This window comes from Bombina bombina, chromosome 1 (assembly GCF_027579735.1).
Source record: "Bombina bombina isolate aBomBom1 chromosome 1, aBomBom1.pri, whole genome shotgun sequence".
NCBI classification, from domain to species: Eukaryota; Metazoa; Chordata; class Amphibia; order Anura; family Bombinatoridae; genus Bombina; species Bombina bombina.
In genome coordinates, this window is record NC_069499.1 from 1281523834 (window position 1) to 1281551221 (window position 27388).

The following is a 27388-nucleotide window of genomic DNA, read 5'->3' on the forward strand; positions in this document are numbered from 1 at the left end:
TTGGGGTGCCAGGAAGGCACAGGGCCTGTGGACTCGAGAGGAATCGCTCCTCCCGATCAACATTTTGGAACTTTGAGCGATTTTTAATGCTCTGAATGCTTGGCCTCTTCTGGGTTCATCCCAGTTTATCAAATTCCAATCCGACAACATAACCTCGGTGACTTACATCAACCATCCGGGGGGAACGAGGAGCTGCCTAGCAGTGAGGGAAGTATCTCGTATTCTGGAATGGGCGGAGGCCCACAACTGCTCGCTGTCAGCAATCCACGTTCTGGGTGTGGACAACTGGGAAGCGGATTTTCTTAGCAGACAATCGTTTCATCCGTGGGAATGGTCTCTCCATCACGTGGAGTTGCGGAGATTTGCAACAGATGGGGGACGCCGGAGATAGATCTCATGGCATTCTGACTCAATACCAAGTTACCCAGATACGGGTCGCGGTCTAGGGATCCTCAGGCAGAGCTGATAGATGCATTAGCAGTACTTTGAAGGTTCAGCCTAGTTTACATTTTCCACCGTTACCACTTCTCCCTCGTGTAGTGGCCCGCATCAAGCAGGAGCAAGCTTCAGCTTTTCTAATTGCTCCATTGTGGCCGCAAAGGATGTGGTTCGCGGATCTGGTGGGGATGTCTTCATCTCCTCCATGGAGGTTACCTTGTCGCAGGGATCTGCTGGAACAGGGTCCCTTTGTTCATCAGAATCTAGAGTCTCTGAGGCTGACTGCGTTTAGATTGAACATTTAGTCCTAGCCAAGAGAGGTTTTTCTGAGAGAGTGATTAATACTCTCATTCAAGCTAGAAAGCGGGTCACCCGTCTCATCTATCATAAGGTGTGGAGGACCTACTTATTCTGTTGTGAAGGTCGTGGAAGGTCCTTTTTTTTTACTGGCTATTGCTTTGGCACGCAGAGTCTCTGAGATGGCGGCCTTGCAATGTGAGCCTCCTTACCTGGTTTTTCATGATGATAAGGCTGTTCTTCGTACTGGGTTGGGGCTTCTCCCTAAGGTTGTGTCTGATCGCAACATAAATCAGGAGATTGTGGTTCCTTCCTTGTGTCCCACTCCTCCTTCGAAGGAACAATTACTTCATAATTTGGATGTGGTTCAGGCTTTGAAATTCTATCTTCAGGCTACGAAGGAATTTAGACAGACTTCGTCGTTTGTTGTCTATTCTGGAAAGCGTAGAGGGCAGAAAGCTTCCATTTCCCTATTCTTTTGGTTGAGGAGCATTATTCACTTTGTCATATGAATCAGCGGGACATAAGCCTCCTCAGAGGATTACAGCTCATTCAACTAGAGCTGTGGCTTCGTCTTGGGCCTTCAAGAATGAGGCCTCTATGGAGCAGATTTGTAGCGCGGCTACCTGGTTCTCCTTACATACCTTTTCAAAATTTTACAAATTTGACGTTTTTGCTTTGGCTGAAGCAGCATTTGAGAGAGAGGTTTTGCAGACTGTGGTCCGCCTCTCTTTTTACCCTCCCATTATCATTCAATGTCCTCTAAAGCTTGGGTATATGTTTCCCACAAGTAATGAATGAAGCCATGGACTCTATTCATATTAAGAAGGAAAACATAAATTATGCTTACCAGATAATTTCCTTTCCTTCTGTATGAGGAGAGTCCACGGCCCCCGCCCGTTTTCTCCGTTGGGCAGACCTACATTTTTTGTTATTCTTCTGGCACCTTTTATACCCTGATATTTTTCCTACTGTTCCTTGTTCCCTCGGCAGAATAACTGGGGGATGAGGGGAGTGGGGAAGGTATTTAAGCCTTTGGCTGAGGTGTCTTTGCCGCCTCCTGGTGGCCAGGTTCTGTATTCCCACAAGTAATGAATGAAGCCGTGGACTCTCCTCATACAGAAAGAAAGGAAATTATCTGGTAAGCATAATTTATGTTTTTGTCTAAAATTGAACATAGTCATTCTCTTTTAAAAGAGGTCTTAATTACCTTAGGGGTTAAAGATTCTAAAGTTTCTGATAAGCCTTGTAATTGTTTAAATTAGTTTTTAAGACTGTTGTTAATCTCCCTGAGGTTTTCCTGGTTCTTGATGCGGTTTCTTGCTTGATTTGCAGGGAATGGTCCAAGTCTTTGGATAGAGCATTAGAGTCTTTTTATATAAGGGTCTTTTCTTCTATAAGGTACGACGAGTCCACGGATTCATCCTTTACTTGTGGGATATTATCCTCCTGCTAACAGGAAGTGGCAAAGAGCACCACAGCAGAGCTGTCTATATAGCTCCTCCCTTAGCTCCACCCCCCAGTCATTCTCTTTGCCTACTCTAAGTACTAGGAAGGGTAAAGTGAAAGAGGTGATAAAATATTAGTTTTTAATTTCTTCAAGCAAGAGTTTTTTGTTTTAAATGGTACCGGTGTGTACTATTTACTCTCAGGCAGCAGATGGATGAAGACTTCTGCCTGGAGGATGATGAACTTAGCATTTGTAACTAAGATCCAGTGCAGTTCCCACAGAAGCTGAGGGGTACAAGAAACTTCAGTGTGAGGAACGTTTTCATGCTATATAGCAGTGAGGTATGTTCAGCCATTTTTTCTGGAGAGACTGTGTATTTCAGAAAGGCTGACAGAATCCCCATGAGGGTAAGGGTAAGCAGTAATCCTAAGAGCTATAGAAAGGCATTACTAAGCTTGCATAAGGGGCTAATTAAAAAATGGTTGACACAGAGTTTTTGAATGTTTGTGGGCAAACGTTTTATGAACTGGGAGTGCTGTTAACGTTTTATGGGCAATAACGTTTTATGGGCAACTTTATTGAGGGTACACTTGGCTTCTTTTTTGGGTCTCAGAACCCACATGGCTAGTTTAAAACCACTCTGGTGCGGTTCTTTGAGGCTTTAGAGACATCGAGTGAGATGGGCGGGGCCTATTTTCACGCCTCAGATGCGCAGTTGTTTTCACTCAGCAAGCTCCAACTCCTGAGGGCCCTTGTGGATGTTTTGGGCCAAATCAAAGCTTTAACCCCATATTTACAATCCATGAGGGCAGGTAGGCGCCACAGCAGGGCTGTGGCGAGGTGCTGGGGTGTTTTTTCCGGATTTGGGCCTTATTTCAATCCGGTTTGCACATTTAAAGGGTTAAATGTTTTATTTTCTTGTGGGGCAAACTTAACTACACAAATTGAGTCTGCTATCAAAAATTTGGAAAGTTTGGTGTATTTTAAAGCAGTTTTGCAGAACATGTATGCTTTTTTTCTCTTAAAGGCGCAGTACCGTTTTTTAAGATTGTTGTTTTTTCACTAAATAAAGTGTTTTTCAAGCTTGTTTGAAGTCATTACTAGCCTGTTCAACATGTCTGACATTGGGGAAAGTCATTGTTCAATATGTTTAGAAGCCATTGTGGAACCCCCACTTAGAATGTGTCCCTCATGCACTGAAAGGTCAATAAATTGCAAAGAACATATTTTAGCTACTAAAAGTATGTCGCAGGATGATTCTCAGTCAGAAGGTAAACAGGTTATGCCATCTAATTCTCCCCAAGTGTCACAACCATTAACGCCCGCACAAGCGACGCCAAGTACTTCTAGTGCGTCTAATTCTTTCACCCTGCAAGATATGGCCGCAGTTATGAATACTACCCTCACAGAGGTTTTATCTAAGCTGCCTGGGTTGCAGGGGAAGCGCAGTAGGTCTGGTGTGAGAACAAATGCTGAGCCCTCTGATGCTTTATTAGCTATATCCGATGTACCCTGACAATGTTCTGAGTTGGGGGTGAGGGATTTGCTGTCTGAGGGAGAGATTTCTGATTCAGGAAAGATGTTCCCTCAGACAGACTCAGATATGACGGCTTTTAAATTTAAACTAAAACACCTCCGCTTGTTGCTCAGGGAGGTTTTAGCGACTCTGGATGATTGTGACCCTATTGTAGTTCCAGAGAAATTGTTTAAAATAGACAGATCTCTAGAGGTTCCTGCCTACACTAATGTTTTTCCGGTCCCTAAGAGGATTTCGGACATTGTTACTAAGGAGTGGGATAGACCAGGTATTCCGTTCGCTCCCCCTCCTACTTTTAAGAAAATGTTTCCCATATCAGACACATCAGCAGACGGTCCCTAAGTTGGAGGGAGCTATTTCTACCCTGGCTAAGCGTACAACTATACCTATTGAGGACAGTAGTGCTTTCAAAAATCCTATGGATAAAAAATTAGAGGGTCTCCTAAAGAAAATATTTGTTTATCAGGGTTTTCTTCTCCAACCTATAGCGTGCATTGTTCCTGTAACTACTGCAGCTGCTTTTTGGTTTAAGGCTCTGGAGGAGGCTCTTCAGGTTGAGACCCCATTAGATGATATTCTGGATAGAATTAGGGCTCTCAAGCTAGCTAATTCTTTCATTACAGATGCCGCTTTCTCCAACATTGGTGTGTCCGGTCCACGGCGTCATCCTTACTTGTGAGATATTCTCTTCCCCAACAGGAAATGGCAAAGAGTCCCAGCAAAGCTGGTCACATGATCCCTCCTAGGCTCCGCCCACCCCAGTCATTCTCTTTGCCGTTGCACAGGCAACATCTCCACGGAGATGGTTAAGAGTTTTTTGTATTTTTATTCTTCTATCAAGTGTTTGTTATTTTAAAATAGTGCTGGTATGTACTATTTACTCTGAAACAGAAAAGGATGAAGATTTCTGTTTGTAAGAGGAAGATGATTTTTAGCAGACAGTAACTAAAATCGATTGCTGTTTCCACACAGGACTGTTGAGATGAAGTAACTTCAGTTGGGGGAAACGGTTAGCAGTCTTTTCTGCTTAAGGTATGACTAGCCATATTTCTAACAAGACCATGTAATGCTGGAAGGCTGTCATTTCCCCTCATGGGGACCGGTAAGCCATTTTCTTAGTTAAACATAAAAGAATAAAGGGCTTCAAAAAGGGCTTAAAAACTGGTAGACATTTTTCTGGGCTAAAACAATTGCTTTACTAGGCATATTATGCAGATTCTAACTAATTATTGGTATTATAATCTTGGGGAACGTTTAGAAAAACGGCAGGCACTGTGTTGGACACCTTTTTCAGATGGGGGCCTTTCTAGTTATAGACAGAGCCTCATTCTGGGACTGTATAGGGGTTAAATGTAAAAACGGCTCCGGTTCCGTTAATTGAAGGGTTAAAGCTCTGAAATTTGGTGCTTTAAGACACTGTGGTGAAATTTTGGTGAATTTTGAACAATTCCTTCATACTTTTTCACATATTCAGTAATAAAGTGTTTTCAGTTTGAAATTTAAAGTGACAGTAACGGTTTTATTTTAAAACGTTTTTTGTGCTTTGTTGACAAGTTTAAGCCTGTTTAACATGTCTGTACCATCAGATAAGCTGGAGTTTAAATCTAGTTCTTTCAGTTCTTCAAGGGGTTCCGTTTGAACCCTTACATTCCGTAGATATTAAGTTATTATCTTGGAAAGTTTTTGGTTGCAATTTCTTCTGCTAGAAGAGTTTCAGAGTTATCTGCTCTGCAGTGTTCTCCGCCCTATCTGGTGTTCCATGCAGATAAGGTGGTTTTGCGTACTAAGCCTGGTTTTCTTCCGAAAGTTGTTTCCAACAAAAATATTAACCAGGAGATAGTTGTACCTTCTTTGTGTCCGAATCCAGTTTCAAAGAAGGAACGTTTGTTACACAATTTGGACGTAGTCCGTGCTCTAAAATTCTATTTAGAGGCTACTAAAGATTTCAGACAAACATCTTCCTTGTTTGTTGTTTATTCTGGTAAAAGGAGAGGTCAAAAAGCGACTTCTACCTCTCTTTCCTTTTGGCTTAAAAGCATTATCCGATTGGCTTATGAGACTGCCGGACGGCAGCCTCCTGAAAGAATCACAGCTCACTCCACTAGGGCTGTGGCTTCCACATGGGCCTTCAAGAACGAGGCTTCTGTTGACCAGATATGTAAGGCAGCGACTTGGTCTTCACTGCACACTTTTGCCAAATTTTACAAATTTGATACTTTTGCTTCTTCGGAGGCTTTTTTTGGGAGAAAGGTTTTGCAAGCCGTGGTGCCTTCCATTTAGGTGACCTGATTTGCTCCCTCCCTTCATCCGTGTCCTAAAGCTTTGGTATTGGTTCCCACAAGTAAGGATGACGCCGTGGACCGGACACACCAATGTTGGAGAAAACAGAATTTATGCTTACCTGATAAATTACTTTCTCCAACGGTGTGTCCGGTCCACGGCCCGTCCTGGTTTTTTAATCAGGTCTGATGAATTATTTTCTCTAACTACAGTCACCACGGTATCATATGGTTTCTCCTATATATATTTCCTCCTGTCCGTCGGTCGAATGACTGGGGTGGGCGGAGCCTAGGAGGGATCATGTGACCAGCTTTGCTGGGACTCTTTGCCATTTCCTGTTGGGGAAGAGAATATCCCACAAGTAAGGATGACGCCGTGGACCGGACACACCGTTGGAGAAAGTAATTTATCAGGTAAGCATAAATTCTGTTTTTCAACTGGCTAAATTAGCGGCAAAGAATTCAGGTTTTGCCATTTTAGGGCGTAGAGCGTTATGGCTTAAGTCCTGGCCTACTGATGTGTCATCAAAATGTAAGCCCTTCCTCAGGATAAGACAAATAAGATGAGGACCAAACAAAATCATTTTCGTTCCTTTCGAAACTTCAAAGGTGGTCCCTCTACCTCTTCCCCTGCTGCGAAACCATAGGGGAATTTTGCTCAATCCATGTCAGTCTGGAGACCTAACCAGACTTGGAACAAAGGTAAACAGGCCAAAAAGCCCACTGCTGCCACCAAGACAGCATGAAGGGGTAGCCCCCGATCCGGGACCGGATCTAGTAGGGGGCAGACTTTGTCTCTTTGCTCAGGCAAGAGACGTTCAGGACTCCTGGGCTTTAGAAATCGTAACCCAAGGGTATCTTCTAGATTTCAAGGATTCTCCTCCAAGGGGGAGATTCCATCTTTCTCAATTGTCTGCAAACCAGACAAAAAGAGAGGCGTTCTAACGCTGTGTAGAAGACCTATATACCATAGGAGTGATCCACCCAGTTTCGAAAGCAGAACAGGGACAGGGGTTTTACTCCAATCTGTTTGTGGTTCCCAAAAAAGAGGGAACCTTCAGACCAATTTTAGATCTCAAGATCCTAAACAAATTCCTCAGAGTCCCATCTTTCAAGATGGAGACCATTCGGACTATTTTACCAATGATCCAGGAGGGTCAATATATGACCACCGTGGACTTAAAGGATGCGTATCTGCACATCCCTATCCACAAAGATCATCACCAGTTCCTCAGGTTCACCTTTCTGGACAAGCATTACCAGTTTGTGGCCCTTCCTTTTGGGTTGGCCACAGCTCCCAGAATCTTCACAAAGGTGCTAGGGTCCCTTCTGGCGGTTCTAAGGCCGCGGGGCGTCAACTTACCATCTAGCCAAATCTCAGACGGACATCGTGTTGGCTTTTCTAAGAACTCACGGGTGGAAGGTGAACGTAAAAAAGAGTTCACTAGTTCCTCTGACAAGAGTTCCATTCCTAGGAACTCTGGTAGACTCGGTAGACATGAAAATTTTTCTGACGGAGGTCAGAAAGTCAAAGATCTTAACTACTTGCCGAGCACTTCATTCCATTCCTTGGCCATCAGTGGCGGAGTGTATGGAGGTCATTGGGTTAATGGTAGCAGCAATGGACATAGTTCTGTTTGCTCGCTTGCATCTCAGACCACTGCAGCTGTGCATGCTCAGACAGTGGAATGGGGATTATGCGGATTTATCTCCTCTGATAAGTCTTGATCTAGAGACCTGAGACTCTCTTCATTGGTGGTTGTCACAGGATCATCTGTCCCAGGGAATGTGCTTCCGCAGGCCAGCATGGGTCATAGTGACGACAGACGCCAGCCTCTTGGGCTGGGGTGCAGTCTGGAATTCCCTGAAGGCTCAGGGTGTTTGGACTCAGGAGGAGTCCCTACTACCAATACATATTCTGGAACTGAGAGTCATATTCAACGCGCTTCAAGCATGGCCTCAGCTGGCTTCGGTCAAATTCATAAGATTCCAGTCGGGCAATATCACGACTGTAGCATATATCAATAATCAAGGGGAAACAGTGTACTCTAGCGATGATAGAGGTTACCAAGATAATTCGATGGGCAGAGACTCACTCTTGCCATCTTTCAACTATATATATCCCAGGAGTGGAGAACTGGGAAGCGGAATTTCTAAGTCGTCAGACTTTTCATCCGGGGGAGTGGGAGCTCCATCCGGAGGTGTTTGTGGCATTGATCTATCAATGGGGCACACCGGAATTGGATCTGATGGCATCTCGTCAGAATGCCAAAGTTCCTTGTTACGGGTCCAGATCAAGGGATCCTCAAGCAGTACTGATAGATGCTCTAGCAGTACCTTGGACGTTCAACCTGGCTTATGTGTTTCCTCCTTTTTCTCTACTACCTCGTCTGATTGCTAGAATCAAACAGGAGAGGGCTTTGGTAATCTTAATAGCGCCTGCGTGGTCACGCAGGACTTGGTATGCAGATCTGGTGGAAATGTCATCTCTGCCACCGTGGAAACTGCCACTGAGACAGGACCTTCTCATTCAAGGTCCGTTCCAACATACAAATCTAATTTTTCTGCAACTGACTGCATGGAGATTGAACGCTTGATTTTATCTAAGCGGGGATTCTGAGTCGTTCATTGATACCTTGATTCAGACTCGAAAGCCTGTCACTAGGAAAATTTACCATAAAATATGGTGTAAATATCTTTATTGGTGCGAATCCAAGGGCTACTCATGATTCAGGATTCCTAGGATTTTGTCCTTTCTCCAAGAAGGATTGGAGAAGGGATTATCAGCTAGTTCCTTAAAGGGATAGATTTCTGCTTTGTCAATCTTACTACATAAGCGTCTGGCAGATGTCCCAGACGTTCAGTCGTTTTGTCAGGCTTTAGTTAGAATCAAGCCTGTGTTTAAATCTTATGCTCCGCCATGGAGTTTGAATTTAGTTCTAAATGTTCTTCAAGGGGTTCCGTTTGAACCCATGCATTTCATAGATATTAAACTTCTATCTTGGAAAGTTCTGTTTTTAGTTGATATCTCTTCTGCTTGAAGAGTTTCTGAGCTTTCTGCGTTACAATGCGACTCGCCTTATCTTATATCCATTCTGATAAGGTGGTTTTGCGTACTAAACCTGGATTCCTTCCTAAGGTTGTTTCAAATAAGAATATTAATCAGGAAATTGTTGTTCCTTCTCTATGTCCTAATCCTCCTCCTAAGAAAGAGCGTCTGTTACATAACTTGGACTTGGTTCGTGCCTTGAAGTTTTACTTACAAGCGACCAAGAATTTCCGTCAAACATCTTCTCTATTTGTTGTCTATTCTGGACAGCGTAGGGGTCAAAAAGCTACGGCTACCTCTCTTTTTGACTGAAAAGCATCATCCGTTTGGCATACGAGACTGCTGGACAGCAGCCTCCTGAAAAAATTACAGCTCATTGTACTAGAGCGGTGGCTTCCACATGGGCTTTTAAAAACGATGCTTCTGTTGAACAGATTTGTAAGGCTGCGACTTGGTCCTCCCTTCATACCTTTTCCAAATTTTCCAAATTTGATACTTTTGCTTCTTCTGAGGCTATTTTTGGGAGAAACGTTCTTCAAGCAGTGGTGCCTTCTGTTTAGGTATCTGTCTTGTCCCTCCCGTTCATCCGTGTCCTGTAGCTTTGGTATTGTATCCCACAAGTAAAGGATGAATCTGTGGACTTGTCGTATCTAGTAGAAGAAAAGGAAATTTATGCTTACCTGATAAATTGATTTCTTCTACGATACGACGAGTCCACGGCCCTCCCTATCAATTTAAGACAGATTTATTTTTGTGTTTAAAACTTCAGTCACCTCTGCACCTTTTAGTTTCCCCTTTTTCTTCCTATACCTTCGGTCAAATGACTGGGGGGTGGAGTCAAGGGAGGAGCTATATAGACACCTCTGCTGTGGTGCTCTTTGCCACTTCCTGTTAGCAGGAGGATAATATCCCAGAAGTAAAGGATGAATCCGTGGACTCGTCGTATCGTAGAAGAAATCAATTTATCAGGTAAGCATAAATTTCCTTTTTTCCATCTGGCTCTCAAGTTTCTGTACTATTTGAATTCCTAGGATTTTGCTGTTAGTACAGGGTAGTCTAGATAAAGGCCTATCTGCTAGTTCTCTGAAGGGGTAGATTTCTGCTTCAGTTTTTGTTCCATAGGAAGATCGCTAATCTTCTTGATATTCGTGGTTTTGGTTCGTATTAAACCAGTAATCAAGGCAATTTCTCCTCAATGGAATCTTAATTTGGTGTTAAGGGTTTGCAGGCTCCTCCTTTTGAGCCTATGCATAAGTTGGATATTAAACTGCTTTCTTGGAAAGTGTTATTTCTTTTGACTATCTCTTCTGCTAGAAGAATTTCTGATTTATCTGCTCTTTCTTGTGGTCGTCCTTTATATGGTTTTTCATCAGGATAAGGCAGTTTTACAACTACTTTTGACTAAGGTTGTTTTTTCAGATAACATTAGCAGAGAGATTGTTGTTCCTCCTTTGTGTCCTAATCATAAGAATGCTTCAGAGAGATCTTTGCATAATATGGACGTTGTTAGGGCATTAAAATATCACATTGATGCTACTAAGGACTTTAGACAAACTTCTAGTTTGTTCATTCATTCTAGTTTCTGATGTTTTTTTGGCCTCTTGGTTGAAACTTATGTTGTTAAAACAAAAAATAATAATCATTTTAAACTTTTTATTTTTGAATATTTAAACATTTCAAAATCTTCTGTTCCCTGTAACAGATCTCCTTCCTTGGTACTTACCCTATACCAAGAGGGTTCTTTAGGGGTGACCCTGTGTCTTGTCTAAGTGGAGGTGGCCATTGGTGTGTGAGCACCCCCACAACAGTGCACACTGATGGGGGCAGCATTGTGCTTCTTGAGTGGTAACTAGCAATAGAACAAGCTACTATGCTGTTATTCGTTACCAGGTTGAGTGCTTCTCTGTTTTTATTTATGCAAATTATGACCCTGAGGGAAGTCTCCCTAAGGGTGATGCGGAAAGCCAGTCGTGGACCCGTTGCTCAGTGTGCTTAGAGGGATATTGCTGCACCTTACTGACAAGGCCCACATTAGGCCGAAACGTACGTCTGGGGTTTTGCCGTTTCTCTTGTTCAGAGAGAGGTTGCCTGGTATTTCGGGGCTGGACTGCTCTGTTTAGTCAGGATCAGACTGATATGCTACAGGAAAGTTCTTCTCTGTGAAAGGCACATGTTGAGCAAAAAGAGACTGCTTCTTGGGTGGTAACTAGCCATAGAACAAGCTATTGTGCTATTGTTCGTTCCCAGGTTGAGCACTTCTCTGTTTTTATTTAAAGGGACATGAAACCCCAAAATTTTCTTTCATGATTTAGATAGAGAATATCATTTTAAATAACTTTCCAATTTACTTCTATTATTTCATTTGCTTTCTTCTCTTGGTATACTTTTCTGAAAGGTTCATCTAGGTAAGCTCAGGAGTAGCAAAAAAACCTAGATTCTAGCTGCTGATTGGTGGTTGTGTGTATGTGTGTATATATTTCTTTCATGTAATTAGCAAGAGTCCATGAGCTAGTGACGTATGGGATATACATTCCTACCAGGAGGGGCAAAGTTTCCCAAACCTCAAAATGCCTATAAATACACCCCTCACCACACCCACAAATCAGTTTGACAAACTTTGCCTCCTATGGAGGTGGTGAAGTAAGTTTGTGCTAGATTCTACGTTGATATGCGCTCCGCAGCAGGTTGGAGCCCGGTTTTCCTCTCAGCGTGCAGTGAATGTCAGAGGGATGTGAGGAGAGTATTGCCTATTTGAATTCAATGATATCCTTCTACGGGGTCTATTTCAAAGGTTCTCTGTTATCGGTCGTAGAGATTCATCTCTTACCTCCCTTTTCAGATCGACGATATACTCTTATATATACCATTACCTCTACTGATTCTCGTTTCAGTACTGGTTTGGCTTTCTACTACATGTAGATGAGTGTCCTGGGGTAAGTAAGTCTTATTTTCTGTGACACTCTAAGCTATGGTTGGGCACTTTTATATAAAGTTCTAAATATATGTATTCAAACATTTATTTGCCTTGACTCAGGATGTTCAACGTTCCTTATTTCAGACAGTCAGTTTCATATTTGGGATAATGCATATGAATAAATCATTTTTTTCTTACCTTAAAAAATTTGACTTTTTTTCCTGTGGGCTGTTAGGCTCGCGGGGGCTGAAAATGCTTCATTTTATTGCGTCATTCTTGGCGCTGACTTTTTTGGCGCAAAAAGTTTTTTCTGTTTCCGGCGTCATACGTGTCGCCGGAAGTTGGGTCATTTTTTATGGTTTTTTTTTTGCGCCAAAAGTGTCAGCGTTCCGGATGTGGCGTCATTTTTGGCGCCAAAAGCATTTAGGCGACAAATATTGTGGGCGTCTTTTTTGGCGCTAAAAAATATGGGCGTCACTATTGTCTCCACATTATTTAAGTCTCATTATTTATTGCTTCTGGTTGCTAGAAGCTTGTTCACTGGCATTTTTTCCCATTCCTGAAACTGTCATTTAAGGAATTTGATCAATTTTGCTTTATATGTTGTTTTTTTCTATTACATATTGCAAGATGTCCCAGATTGACACTGAGTCAGAAGATACTTCTGGAAAAACGCTGCCTGATGCTGGATCTACCAAAGTTAAGTGTATCTGTTGTAAACTTGCGGTATCTGTTCCTCCAGCTGTTGTTTGTAATGAATGTCATGACAAACTTGTTAATGCAGATATTTCCTTTAGTAATGTTACATTACCTGTTGTGGTTCCATCAACATCTAATACTCAGAGTGTTCCTGTTAACATAAGAGATTTTGTTTCTAAATCTATTAAGAAGGCTATGTCTGTTCTTCTCCTTCTAGTAAACGTAAAAGGTCTTTTAAAACTTCTCATTTTTCAGATGAATTTTTAAATGAACATCATCATTCTGATTCTGATAGTGGTTCCTCTGGTTCAGAGGATTCTGTCTCAGAGGTTGATGCTGATAAATCTTCATATTTATTCAAAATGGAATTTATTCGTTCTTTACTTAAAGAGGTCTTAATTGCATTAGAAATAGAGGATTCTGGTCCTCTTGTTACTAAATCTAAACGTTTAAATAAGGTTTTTAAATCTCCTGTAGTTATTCCAGAAGTTTTTCCTGTCCCTGATGCTATTTCTGAAGTAATATCCAGGGAATGGAATAATTTGGGTAATTCATTTACTCCTTCTAAACGTTTTAAGCAATTATATCCTGTGCCATCTGACAGATTAGAATTTTGGGACAAAATCCCTAAGGTTGATGGGGCTGTCTTTACTCTTGCTAAATGTACTACTATTCCTATGGCAGATAGTACTTCCTTTAAGGATCCTTTAGATAGGAAGATTGAATCCTTTCTAAGAAAAGCTTACTTATGTTCAGGTAATCTTCTTAGACCTGCTATATCTTTAGCGGATGTTGCTGCAGCTTCAACTTTTTGGTTAGAAGCTTTAGCGCAACAAGTAACAGATCATAACTCTCATAGCATTGTTAATCTTCTTCAACATGCTAATAACTTTATTTGTGATGCCATCTTTGATATCATTAGAGTTGATGTCAGGTATATGTCTCTAGCTATTTTAGCTAGAAGAGCTTTATGGCTTAAAACTTGGAATGCTGATATGTCTTCTAAGTCAACTTTGCTTTCCCTTTCTTTCCAGGGTAATAAATTATTTGGTTCTCAGTTGGATTCTATTATCTCAACTGTTACTGGAGGGAAAGGAACTTTTTTACCACAGGATAAAAAATCTAAAGGTAAATTTAGGTCTAATAATCGTTTTCGTTCCTTTCGTCACAATAAGGAACAAAAGCCTGATCCTTCACCCTCAGGAGCGGTATCAGTTTGGAAACCATCTCCAGTCTGGAATAAATCCAAGCCTTTTAGAAAACCAAAGCCAGCTCCCAAGTCCACATGAAGGTGCGGCCCTCATTCCAGCCCAGCTGGTAGGGGGCAGATTATGATTTTTCAAACAAATTTGGATCAATTCAATTCACAATCTTTGGATTCAAAACATTGTTTCAGAAGGGTACAGAATTGGCTTCAAGATAAGGCCTCCTGCAAAGAGATTTTTTCTTTCCTGTGTCCCAGTAAATCCAGCGAAGGCTCAAGCATTTCTGAAATGTGTTTCAGATCTAAAGTTGGCTGGAGTAATTATGCCAGTTCCAATTCTGGAACAGGGACTGGGATTTTATTCAAATCTCTTCATTGTACCAAAGAAGGAGAATTCCTTCAGACCAGTTCTGGATCTAAAAATATTGAATCGTTATGTAAGGATACCAACATTCAAAATGGTAACTATAAGGACTATTCTGCCTTTTGTTCAGCAAGGGCATTATATGTCCACAATAGATTTACAGGATGCTTATCTGCATATTCTGATTCATCCAGATCACTATCAGTTTCTGAGATTCTCTTTCCTAGACAAGCATTACCAGTTTGTGGCTCTGCCGTTTGGCCTAGCAACAGCTCCAAGGATTTTTACAAAGGTTCTCGGTGCCCTTCTGTCTGTAATCAGAGAACAGGGTATTGTGGTATTTCCTTATTTGGACGATATCTTGGTACTTGCTCAGTCTTCACATTTAGCAGAATCTCATATGAATCGACTTGTGTTGTTTCTTCAAGATCATGGTTGGAGGATCAATTTACCGAAAAGTTCATTGATTCCTCAAACAAGGGTTACCTTTTTAGGTTTCCAGATAGATTCAGTGTCCATGACTCTGTCTCTGACAGACAAGAGACGTCTAAAATTGATCTCAGCTTGTCGAAACCTTCAATCACAATCATTCCCTTCAGTAGCCTTATGCATGGAAATTCTAGGTCTTATGACTGCTGCATCAGACGCGATCCCCTTTGCTCGTTTTCACATGCGACCTCTTCAGCTCTGTATGCTGAACCAGTGGTGCAGGGATTACACAAAGATATCTCAATTAATATCTTTAAAACCGATTATACAACATTCTCTGACGTGGTGGACAGATCACCATCGTTTAGTTCAGGGGGCTTCTTTTGTTCTTCCAACCTGGACTGTAATTTCAACAGATGCAAGTCTGATAGGTTGGGGGGCTGTTTGGGGGTCTCTGACAGCACAAGGGGTTTGGGAATCTCAGGAGGTGAGATTACCAATCAATATTTTGGAACTCCGTGCAATTTTCAGAGCTCTTCAGTCATGGCCTCTTCTAAAGAGAGAATCGTTCATTTGTTTTCAGACAGACAATGTCACAACTGTGGCATACATCAATCATCAAGGAGGGACTCGCAGTCCTCTGGCTATGAAAGAAGTATCTCGAATACTGGTATGGGCGGAATCCAGCTCCTGTCTAGTTTCTGCGGTTCATATCCCAGGTATAGACAATTGGGAAGCGGATTATCTCAGTCGCCAAACGTTACATCCGGGCGAATGGTCTCTTCACCCAGAGGTATTTCTTCAGATTGTTCAAATGTGGGGACTTCCAGGAATAGATCTGATGGCTTCTCATCTAAACAAGAAACTTCTCAGGTATCTGTCCAGATCCAAGGATCCTCAAGCGGAAGCAGTGGATGCATTGTCACTTCCTTGGAAGTATTATCCTGCTTATATCTTTCCGCCTTTAGTTCTTCTTCCAAGAGTAACCTCCAAGATTCTGAAGTAATGCTCGTTTGTTCTGCTGGTGGCTCCAGCATGGCCTCACAGGTTTTGGTATGCGGATCTTGTCCGGATGGCCTCTTGCTAACCGTGGACTCTTCCGTTAAGACCAGAACTTCTGTCGCAAGGTCCTTTTTTCCATCAGGATCTCAAATCCTTAAATTTAGGTATGGAGATTGAACGCTTGATTCTTAGTCAAAGAGGTTTCTCTGACTCTGTGATTAATACTATGTTACAGGCTCGTAAATCTGTATCTAGGAAGATATATTATAGAGTCTGGAAGACTTACATTTCTTGGTGTCTTTCTCATCACTTTTCCTGGCATTCTTTTAGAATTCCGAGAATTTTTCAGTTTCTTCAGGATGGTTTGGATAAAGGTTTGTCTGCAAGTTCCTTGAAAGGACAAATCTCTGCTCTTTCTGTTCTTTTTCATAGAAAGATTGCTAATCTTCCTGATATTCATTGTTTTGTACAAGCTTTGGTTCGTATAAAACCTGTCATTAAGTCAATTTCTCCTCCTTGGAGTTTGAATTTGGTTCTGGGGGCTCTTCAAGCTCCTCCGTTTGAACCTATGCATTCTTTAGACATTAAATTACTTTCTTGGAAAGTTTTGTTTCTTCTGGCCATCTCTTCTGCTAGAAGAGTTTCTGAATTATCTGCTCTTTCTTGTGAGTCTCCTTTTCTGATTTTTCATCAGGATAAGGCGGTGTTGCGAATTTCTTTTAAATTTTTACCTAAGGTTGTGAATTCTAACAACATTAGTAGTGAAATTTTGGTTCCTTCAGTATGTCCTAATCCTAAGAATTCTAAGGAGAAATCATTGCATTCTTTGGATGTAGTTAGAACTTTGAAATATTATGTTGAAGCTACTAAGAATTTCCGAAAGACTTCTAGTCTATTTGTTATCTTTTCCGGTTCTAGGAAAGGTCAGAAGGCCTCTGCCATTTCTTTGGCATCTTGGTTGAAATCTTTATTTCATCATGCTTATGTCGAGTCGGGTAAAACTCCGCCTCAAAGGATTACAGCTCATTCTACTAGGTCAGTTTCTACTTCCTGGGCGTTTAGGAATGAAGCTTCGGTTGATCAGATTTGCAAAGCAGCAACTTGGTCTTCTTTGCATACTTTTACTAAATTCTACCATTTTGATGTGTTTTCTTCTTCTGAAGCAGTTTGTGGTAGAAAAGTACTTCAGGCAGCTGTTTCAGTTTGATTCTTCTGCTTATAATTTCATTTTTTTTTCATTATAAGATTTAAACTTTATTTTGGGTGTGGATTTTTTTTTTTCAGCGGAATTGGCTGTCTTTATTTTATCCCTCCCTCTCTAGTGACTCTTGCGTGGAAGATCCACATCTTGGGTAGTCATTATCCCATACGTCACTAGCTCATGGACTCTTGCTAATTACATGAAAGAAAACATAATTTATGTAAGAACTTACCTGATAAATTCATTTCTTTCATATTAGCTAGAGTCTATGAGGCCCACCCTTTTTTTGTGGTAGTTTTGATTTTTTTATATAAAGCACAATTATTCCAATTCCTTATTTTTTATGCTTTCGCACTTTTTTTCTTATCACTCCACTTCTTGGCTATACGTTAAACTGATTTGTGGGTGTGGTGAGGGGTGTATTTATAGGCATTTTGAGGTTTGGGAAACTTTGCCCCTCCTGGTAGGAATGTATATCCCATACGTCACTAGCTCATGGACTCTTGCTAATATGAAAGAAATGAATTTATCAGGTAAGTTCTTACATAAATTATGTTATATATGTGTGTGTGTATATGTGTGTGTATATATATATATATATATATATATATATATATATATATATATATATATATATATATATACCGATTGTAAATGACCCATGTGTTCAGTTGGAAACCAGTAGTGCATTGCTGCTCCTTCAACAAATGATACCAAGTGAATGACACAAATTAGATAATGGAAGTAAATTAGAAAGTTGTTTAAAATTGTATTCTCTATCTGAATCATGACATTTTTTGGGGGGTTTCATGTCCCTTTAAGCACTGTGCTTCTGTCTTCTGCCCTTTCTAAAGTTTCTAAAGACTGAAGTACAAGTGTCTTATCAGTGCTAAAGATTAGACTGCTTTATACACAATTCATACATAAACAGATTTTTATTATAATCAACACTGAAATAAATTTAGCTTATAGCTTCTCACATCGCCTCTATTTAGAATCCTCTCTGCTTTATCATTATTAAATGGATTTTATGCTTTGATTCCCCTGCACTCTGCCAATAAAACGTAATATTTATATCAATGCATAAATCAGGTTCTTTATTAACTGAGGCTTTCCATGGAGCAAAAAGTAAATGTTTCTCTGCATGTACAGTTTCACATTTCCATTATTTTTTTTTATCTTTACCTGACATGCATGGTAGGGCTGGACAAATCCCAGGAGCAAGATTGTCCTGGCTCCTAAAATATATTTCTTGTAGGTTTTTAAAAAAAAAAAAAAAAAAAAAAAGATACATTCTCCCTCTCAAAATAATTGCCCCTGATATAAGGAAATGAGGGTAGCAATCAAATAATTAACAATTGTATGTGACTGGTAAAAAACAAAACACTGCAGAGTAACAAATTATCTCAGTTGTTTAAAATGTAGCTATTAAAGGGATATGAAACCCACCAATCAGCAAGCGCTGCCCAAGTCCTGAACCAAAAATGGGACAGCTCCTAAGCTTACATTCCTGCTTTTTTCAAATAAAGATACCAAGACAGCCATACCAACCTGCAAAAACTAATTTCAGGGAGGTGACTTCACCGGCTATTGTGCTGCAATCAGTGGGATCATTTTGGTTACTGATGAATGCTTTGAGGGTTCCATAGCATCTCAGCTTGTGAAGTACTCAGTATGGTTGTCCCTGTACGACTTTCAGATTTTGTGTCTGGGAGTATGTGTGATTTTGAGTTTAAGAAGCTATTTGTAATTATGTTTTGTACTCACAGTAGAGTCAGTTTGATGAAGACCTGACAGGGGTGTCTATCTCCTCCCTCACAGGGGCGCACTCTCTTTGCCCTCTTTCTCAGTTCTCACTCAGCCTATGCTGCAGCCGATGTTGCCTGCTGCCGGTTCTCCTCCCCCAAGTGCCTTATCGCCGCCTACAAACAGGAGAGAGGGTGGCAGACACACAATTCGCTGAAAGTAAAGACAGACTTGCTGTGACGCCTTCCTGCTCGATGACGTCACCGCAACTAGAGGCATTTGTTAAAGATTTGGGCCACGTTGGATCATGGTACTTGTAGTTTCAGGGAGATTACATTTAATTTGCTGGCATCAGGGAGCCGCTATTACAATGAGGGAGACTCCCTGAACATCAGGGAGAGTTGGGATGTCTGCCAAGAAAACAAAGAAAAATTGATAATAGGATTAAATTAGAAAGTTACTTAAAAGTCAGTAGTTTGAATGAGCATGCACAGGCATTATAGCATATTTGCATATGCCACTGAACGAGTAAGAGCTTTCACTAAAATCATTTTTGCTAATACAGGTGCTTTTGAAAAAGGCTTCTATTGAAAACTGAAAAAGTTCTCCAGCACATTTTGAGTTTTGATTATGTCCCTTTAATTTCTACTTACAACTAATATTTGTTTCTATATACATATATTTTACAGACCAAACTCTTAGTTACCTGATAAACACAGTGGCATAAAATCCATGATTTGAAGAGAATCTTTCACAAGTGCTGTCCTATCCATGTCATTGATTATTGCACAATGCATACTGAGAATGTTGCAATGTTCTGGTGATTGTTAATAAGAGATCATTTTAGATATAGACATCTTCCATTTGCAGTTTTCACAGACAGGATGTTCCCTCCTTCACCATGACAGAGTGGTCATAGTTAGTAACCAGTTAGTTTAATATTGTTTATCTAACTCTTAAATCCACATTGTTGGTGTTTTTTTTTAAATTCTGAGTTGCATTAAAGGAGTATGTTATGAACTGATTTGGTGTTTTAAATGTTTTATGAGGGGGCTATTTCATATTAACATTTTCATATAAACCACTTGCATTTTTGTGCACGCCAAAGGGCAATAGCTAATGAATAAAGTCCTCTTTCATTCAGCAGAGCAGTGTAATCAATGGGAAGGCTGGGTTGGCTAAATGTACGTTTGGCAGAATTTGTGTTTACAGTTGTAGCTGCTGATAACTCCATGTTTCTCAGGAAACAGCAGGGTTATGCATGCAAGCAGATTAAGGGGGTGTGCCTGTTTTCAGACCTCCCCTCTTGCTCCGGCTACGTCATGTGTTTATCCTATTTCACTGCTTGAATAACTTAACATTTTAATATATTTTGAATGCCCTTGTCTGTCAACTTCCTGTATGTTGTGATCCTGAAGCTTCCTCCCACATCTCAAAGAGATTACCCTGTAGTGACCTCTCACACATTAACAAACTAGAACTCTTGTTAATAGGTTAGTTACTCCTGACTGGTCACAATTGATATATGTATATATATATATATATATATATATATATATATATATATATATATATATATATATATATTTATTTATTTTTTTTATTTTTTTTGTTCCATCTAACATAAAAATAGCACACAAGATCGTTTCTATATTTTCTGCTTTTAAAGGGATTTATTTGTTTGCATCTGAGAGAGCATTTTAGAATGTATTATTTATTTGTTTATTTTTGGTAAACGGAAGTACTGTACTCAACAAACAGTTGTTTCTATTTTTATGCTTTATGCAAAGCCAGTGAGCTTCTGTCCCTTAGACCAGTGTTGCATGAATGCCCTTTCTTTTTAAAAAACAGGGACAATACCATGTATGTTATTACTCATTAAAGAGCCATAATACACAAATGTTTAAACACTTGAAAGTGATGCAGCATAACTGTAAAAAGCTGACTAGGAAATATCACCTGAACATCTCTATGTAAAAAAGAAAGATATTTTACCTCAAAAGTTCCTCAGTAGCCACCTCCCATTGTAAAGGATTTTTGAAGCCGCATTTTAGTGTGTCTGTCCTAGGACAGCTGAAAGGATGAGCATCGTGCACTCTCATATTATTTCACCAATCAGGTAAAGGAAGCTTACTATGAAATCTCATGAGAGTTAAGTCAAATCTCATGAGATCACAGTAAGAGTTCATGACCTCAGCACTGCTTATGCTGATTGGCTGCTGTTCATTTCTTCATTTTTTTTTATTTTTACCTGCAGCTGGGAGCAGCTGAGTATAACTTTTTACACAGAACTTACTCTGCTGAGCTGAGGAGATTGTGAGGTAAAATATCTTCCTTTTTTACATGGAGATGCTCAGGTGATATTTTCCTGTCAGCTTTTTACAGTTATACTGCATCAGTTTCAAGTGATTTAGCATATGAGTATTATGTCCCTTTAATTAAACTTTAGAACCCTAACATGAAATTGCAGTCTTATTACACTTAGGTAACTTTCTAAAAAAATGTTATCTTAAATAATCACACATTTTATTTAATGGTACGTTTTATCAAATTCCCCTCTTTATTTTACGTTGGAACATTTTGAAATGCACTTAAAGTACCAGTAAATACAGTAGTTTTGCAAAATAAACACATGCATGATAAAAAGACAATGCAATAGCACTTGGTCTGAACTTCAAATGTGTAGTAGATTTTTTTTTCTGACAAATTACAAAGTTATTTATATTTCTCCAACATAGGTGTGTCCGGTCCACGGCGTCATCCTTACTTGTGGGATATTCTCTTCCCCAACAGGAAATGGCAAAGAGCCCAGCAAAGCTGGTCACATGATCCCTCCTAGGCTCCGCCTACCCCAGTCATTCTCTTTGCCGTTGTACAGGCAACATCTCCACGGAGATGGCTTAGAGTTTTTTAGTGTTTAACTGTAGTTTTTATTATTCAATCAAGAGTTTGTTATTTTAAAATAGTGCTGGTATGTACTATTTACTCTGAAACAGAAAAGAGATGAAGATTTCTGTTTGTATGAGGAAAATGATTTTAGCAACCGTAACTAAAATCCATGGCTGTTCCACACAGGACTGTTGAGAGCAATTAACTTCAGTTGGGGGAACAGTGTGCAGTCTCTTGCTGCTTGAGGTATGACACATTCTAACAAGACGATGTAATGCTGGAAGCTGTCATTTTCCCTATGGGATCCGGTAAGCCATGTTTATTACGATCGTAAATAAGGGCTTCACAAGGGCTTATTAAGACTGTAGACTTTTCTGGGCTAAATCGATTCATTATTAACACATATTTAGCCTTGAGGAATCATTTTATCTGGGTATTTTGATATAATAATATCGGCAGGCACTGTATTAGACACCTTATTTCTTAGGGGCTTTCCCAAAGCATAAGCAGAGCCTCATTTTCGCGCCGGTGTGGCGCACTTGTTTTTGAGAGGCATGGCATGCAGTCGCATGTGAGAGGAGCTCTGATACTTAGAAAAGACTTTCTGAAGGCGTCATTTGGTATCGTATTCCCCTTTGGGTTTGGTTGGGTCTCAGCAAAGCAGATACCAGGGACTGTAAAGGGGTTAAAGTTTTAAAACGGCTCCGGTTCCGTTATTTTAAGGGTTAAAGCTTCCAAATTTGGTGTGCAATACTTTTAAGGCTTTAAGACACTGTGGTGAAAATTTGGTGAATTTTGAACAATTCCTTCATGTTTTTTCGCAATTGCAGTAATAAAGTGTGTTCAGTTTAAAATTTAAAGTGACAGTAACGGTTTTATTTTAAAACGTTTTTTGTACTTTCTTATCAAGTTTATGCCTGTTTAACATGTCTGAACTACCAGATAGACTGTGTTCTGAATGTGGGGAAGCCAGAATTCCTATTCATTTAAATAAATGTGATTTATGTGATAATGACAATGATGCCCAAGATGATTCCTCAAGTGAGGGGAGTAAGCATGGTACTGCATCATTCCCTCCTTCGTCTACACGAGTCTTGCCCACTCAGGAGGCCCCTAGTACATCTAGCGCGCCAATACTCCTTACTATGCAACAATTAACGGCTGTAATGGATAATTCTGTCAAAAACATTTTAGCCAAAATGAACCCTTGTCAGCGTAAGCGTGGCTGCTCTGTTTTAATTACTGAAGAGCATGACGACGCTGATATTAATATCTCTGAAGGGCCCCTAACCCAATCTGAGGGGGCCAGGGAGGTTTTGTCTGAGGGAGAAATTACTGATTCAGGGAACATTTCTCAACAGGCTGAACCTGATGTGATTGCATTTAAATTTAAGTTGGAACATCTCCGCATTTTGCTTAAGGAGGTATTATCCACTCTGGATGATTGTGAAAAGTTGGTCATCCCAGAGAAACTATGTAAAATGGACAAGTTCCTAGAGGTGCCGGGGCTCCCAGAAGCTTTTCCTATACCCAAGCGGGTGGCGGACATTGTTAATAAAGAATGGGAAAGGCCCGGTATTCCTTTCGTCCCTCCCCCCATATTTAAAAAATTGTTTCCTATGGTCGACCCCAGAAAGGACTTATGGCAGACAGTCCCCAAGGTCGAGGGAGCGGTTTCTACTTTAAACAAACGCACCACTATACCCATAGAGGATAGTTGTGCTTTCAAAGATCCTATGGATAAAAAATTAGAAGGTTTGCTTAAAAAGATGTTTGTTCAGCAGGGTTACCTTCTACAACCAATTTCATGCATTGTCCCTGTCACTACAGCCGCATGTTTCTGGTTTGATGAACTGATAAAGGCGCTCGATAGTGATTCTCCTCCTTATGAGGAGATTATGGACAGAATCAATGCTCTCAAATTGGCTAATTCTTTCACCCTAGACGCCACTTTGCAATTGGCTAGGTTAGCGGCTAAGAATTCTGGGTTTGCTATTGTGGCGCGCAGAGCGCTTTGGTTGAAATCTTGGTCGGCTGATGCGTCTTCCAAGAACAAGCTACTAAACATTCCTTTCAAGGGGAAAACGCTGTTTGGCCCTGACTTGAAAGAGATTATCTCTGATATCACTGGGGGTAAGGGCCACGCCCTTCCTCAGGATCGGCCTTTCAAGGCAAAAAATAGACCTAATTTTCGTCCCTTTCGTAAAAACGGACCAGCCCAAAGTGCTACGTCCTCTAAGCAAGAGGGTAATACTTCTCAAGCCAAGCCAGCTTGGAGACCAATGCAAGGCTGGAACAAGGGAAAGCAGGCCAAGAAACCTGCCGCTGCTACCAAGACAGCATGAAATATTGGCCCCCGATCCGGGACCGGATCTGGTGGGGGGCAGACTCTCTCTCTTCGCTCAGGCTTGGGCAAGAGATGTTCTGGATCCTTGGGCACTAGAAATAGTCTCCCAGGGTTATCTTCTGGAATTCAAGGGACTTCCCCCAAGGGGGAGGTTCCACAGATCTCAGTTGTCTTCAGACCACATAAAAAGACAGGCGTTCTTACATTGTGTAGAAGACCTGTTAAAAATGGGAGTGATTCATCCTGTTCCATTAAGAGAACAAGGGATGGGGTTCTACTCCAATCTGTTCATAGTTCCCAAAAAAGAGGGAACGTTCAGACCAATCTTAGATCTCAAGATCTTAAACAAGTTTCTCAAGGTTCCATCGTTCAAGATGGAAACCATTCGAACTATTCTTCCTTCCATCCAGGAAGGTCAATTCATGACCACGGTGGATTTAAAGGATGCGTATCTACATATTCCTATCCACAAGGAACATCATCGGTTCCTAAGGTTTGCATTCCTGGACAAACATTACCAGTTCGTGGCGCTTCCTTTCGGATTAGCCACTGCTCCAAGGATTTTCACAAAGGTACTAGGGTCCCTTCTAGCGGTGCTAAGACCAAGGGGCATTGCAGTAGTACCTTACCTGGACGACATTCTGATTCAAGCGTCGTCCCTTCCTCAAGCAAAGGCTCACACGGACATCGTCCTGGCCTTTCTCAGATCTCACGGCTGGAAAGTGAACGTGGAAAAGAGTTCTCTATCCCCGTCAACAAGGGTTCCCTTCTTGGGAACAATTATAGACTCCTTAGAAATGAGGATTTTTCTAACAGAGGCCAGAAAAACAAAACTTCTAGACTCTTGTCGGATACTTCATTCCGTTCCTCTTCCTTCCATAGCTCAGGCATGGAAGTGATCGGGTTGATGGTAGCGGCAATGGACATAGTTCCTTTTGCGCGCATTCATCTAAGACCATTACAACTGTGCATGCTCAGTCAGTGGAATGGGGACTATACAGACTTGTCTCCAAAGATACAAGTAAATCAGAGGACCAGAGACTCACTCCGTTGGTGGCTGTCCCTGGACAACCTGTCACAAGGGATGACATTCCGCAGACCAGAGTGGGTCATTGTCACGACCGACGCCAGTCTGATGGGCTGGGGCGCGGTCTGGGGATCCCTGAAAGCTCAGGGTCTTTGGTCTCGGGAAGAATCTCTTCTACCGATAAATATTCTGGAACTGAGAGCGATATTCAATGCTCTCAAGGCTTGGCCTCAGCTAGCGAGGACCAAGTTCATACGGTTTCAATCAGACAACATGACGACTGTTGCGTACATCAACCATCAGGGGGGAACAAGGAGTTCCCTAGCGATGGAAGAAGTGACCAAAATCATTCTATGGGCGGAGTCTCACTCCTGCCACCTGTCTGCTATCCACATCCCAGGAGTGGAAAATTGGGAAGCGGATTTTCTGAGTCGTCAGACATTGCATCCGGGGGAGTGGGAACTCCATCCGGAAATCTTTGCCCAAGTCACTCAGCTGTGGGGCATTCCAGACATGGATCTAATGGCCTCTCGTCAGAACTTCAAAGTTCCCTGCTACGGGTCCAGATCCAGGGATCCCAAGGCGGCTCTAGTGGATGCACTAGTAGCACCTTGGACCTTCAATCTAGCTTATGTGTTCCCGCCGTTTCCTCTCATCCCCAGGCTGGTAGCCAGGATCAATCAGGAGAGGGCGTCGGTGATCTTGATAGCTCCTGCGTGGCCACGCAGGACTTGGTATGCAGATCTGGTGAATATGTCATCGGCTCCACCTTGGAAGCTACCTTTGAGACGAGACCTTCTTGTTCAGGGTCCGTTCGAACATCCGAATCTGGTTTCACTCCAGCTGACTGCTTGGAGATTGAACGCTTGATTTTATCGAAGCGAGGATTCTCAGATTCTGTTATCGATACTCTTGTTCAGGCCAGAAAGCCTGTAACTCGAAAGATTTACCACAAGATTTGGAAAAAATATATCTGTTGGTGTGAATCTAAAGGATTCCCTTGGGACAAGGTTAAGATTCCTAGGATTCTATCCTTCCTTCAAGAAGGATTGGAAAAAGGATTATCTGCAAGTTCCCTGAAGGGACAGATTTCCGCCTTGTCGGTGTTACTTCACAAAAAGCTGGCAGCCGTGCCAGATGTTCAAGCCTTTGTTCAGGCTCTGGTTAGAATCAAGCCTGTTTACAAACCTTTGACTCCTCCTTGGAGTCTCAATTTAGTTCTTTCAGTTCTTCAGGGGGTTCCGTTTGAACCCTTGCATTCCGTTGATATTAAATTATTATCTTGGAAAGTTTTGTTTTTGGTTGCAATTTCTTCTGCTAGAAGAGTTTCAGAATTATCTGCTCTGCAGTGTTCTCCTCCTTATCTGGTGTGCCATGCAGATAAGGTGGTTTTGCGTACTAAACCTGGTTTTCTTCCGAAAGTTGTTTCTAACAAAAACATTAACCAGGAGATTATCGTACCTTCTCTGTGTCCGAAACCAGTTTCAAAGAAGGAACGTTTGTTGCACAATTTGGATGTTGTTCGCGCTCTAAAATTCTATTTAGATGCTACAAAGGATTTTAGACAAACATCTTCCTTGTTTGTTGTTTATTCCGGTAAAAGGAGAGGTCAAAAAGCAACTTCTACCTCTCTCTCTTTTTGGATTAAAAGCATCATCAGATTGGCTTACGAGACTGCCGGACGGCAGCCTCCCGAAAGAATCACAGCTCATTCCACTAGGGCTGTGGCTTCCACATGGGCCTTCAAGAACGAGGCTTCTGTTGATCAGATATGTAGGGCAGCGACTTGGTCTTCACTGCACACTTTTACCAAATTTTACAAGTTTGATACTTTTGCTTCTTCTGAGGCTATTTTTGGGAGAAAGGTTTTGCAAGCCGTGGTGCCTTCCATTTAGGTGACCTGATTTGCTCCCTCCCTTCATCCGTGTCCTAAAGCTTTGGTATTGGTTCCCACAAGTAAGGATGACGCCGTGGACCGGACACACCTATGTTGGAGAAAACAGAATTTATGTTTACCTGATAAATTACTTTCTCCAACGGTGTGTCCGGTCCACGGCCCGCCCTGGTTTTTTTAATCAGGTCTGATATTTTATTTTCTTTAACTACAGTCACCACGGTACCATATGGTTTCTCCTATGCAAATATTCCTCCTTAACGTCGGTCGAATGACTGGGGTAGGCGGAGCCTAGGAGGGATCATGTGACCAGCTTTGCTGGGCTCTTTGCCATTTCCTGTTGGGGAAGAGAATATCCCACAAGTAAGGATGACGCCGTGGACCGGACACACCGTTGGAGAAAGTAATTTATCAGGTAAACATAAATTCTGTTTTCCACTCCCCCTGTATCATGTGAGAGCCATCATAAATGCATATTCTGTGCACTTGCTCAGTAGGAGCTGATGACTGAAAAAGTGTAAATATAAAAAGACACAGAGCACACTTTTTAATGGAAGTAAATTGGAAAGTTGTTTAAAATTGCATATTCTATCTGAAATATTAAAGTTTAATTTTGACTTGA

General features: G+C 41.3%; 1 protein-coding gene across 1 annotated transcript in view; it reads left to right on the forward strand.

Moving 5' to 3' along the window:
* Positions 1-27388, forward strand: part of GARRE1 (granule associated Rac and RHOG effector 1) — a 481286-nt gene that overhangs the window by 168043 nt on the left and 285855 nt on the right.